This window comes from Sinocyclocheilus rhinocerous, unplaced genomic scaffold (genome assembly GCF_001515625.1).
Source record: "Sinocyclocheilus rhinocerous isolate Xijiao unplaced genomic scaffold, SAMN03320098_v1.1 scaffold2047, whole genome shotgun sequence".
Classification (NCBI taxonomy): domain Eukaryota; kingdom Metazoa; phylum Chordata; class Actinopteri; order Cypriniformes; family Cyprinidae; genus Sinocyclocheilus; species Sinocyclocheilus rhinocerous.
The window spans coordinates 362,094-362,624 of record NW_015654553.1 but is presented as its reverse complement, the minus strand read 5'-3'; the positions used below and the strand labels follow the sequence as shown (position 1 = coordinate 362,624).

Here is a 531-nt window from a genome sequence, read left to right as displayed (position 1 = left end):
CATTACAATATACAGCAAGAAAGAAATGTTAATAATTTCGGGCTCACCAGGAATAACAGTCATTTTTATGTTGTAGGTTACTTTTCTTAAATTAGAAATCCTCAATGACATATGCAGCTGACTGTGGCGAGTGGGGGCGGGTGGAGTAATTGATAATAAGCGACACCTGCACCACTCACCGGTCTCGTCCACGAGGGGCTGCCGCTTTACTTTCATTTTGTGTTTGTTTATTTTATTAAAGTTTTCTTTAAATGTTCGCCGGTTCCCGCCTCCTCCTTCCCGTGACTACAAACTGTGTTACATTGGTGCTGAGGCGGTGGTGCTGGAACGATGGAAGACGAGGTGGGACGGAGAGCTCGCTGCCGCGCTCCTGGGTCGAGGAGGGGTGGCTGCCGTCCGAGAGGGAGCGGAGGAGTCGGCCCCGTTCGCCAGGAGGCCGGAGCCTGCTGCCGTCAGCCATGATTGGGGAGGAGCAGGGAACGGGGGAGGAGCTGCCGGCTGCCCTCAACAGGAGGAGCCATCGCCGTCCGC

General features: G+C 54.0%; 1 protein-coding gene across 1 annotated transcript in view; it reads right to left on the bottom strand.

Annotated features, from left to right (window-relative positions):
- LOC107717638 (kinesin-like protein KIFC3) overlaps positions 1-531 on the bottom strand; it is a 30,175-nt gene that overhangs the window by 8,776 nt on the left and 20,868 nt on the right. The window lies entirely within an intron of this gene.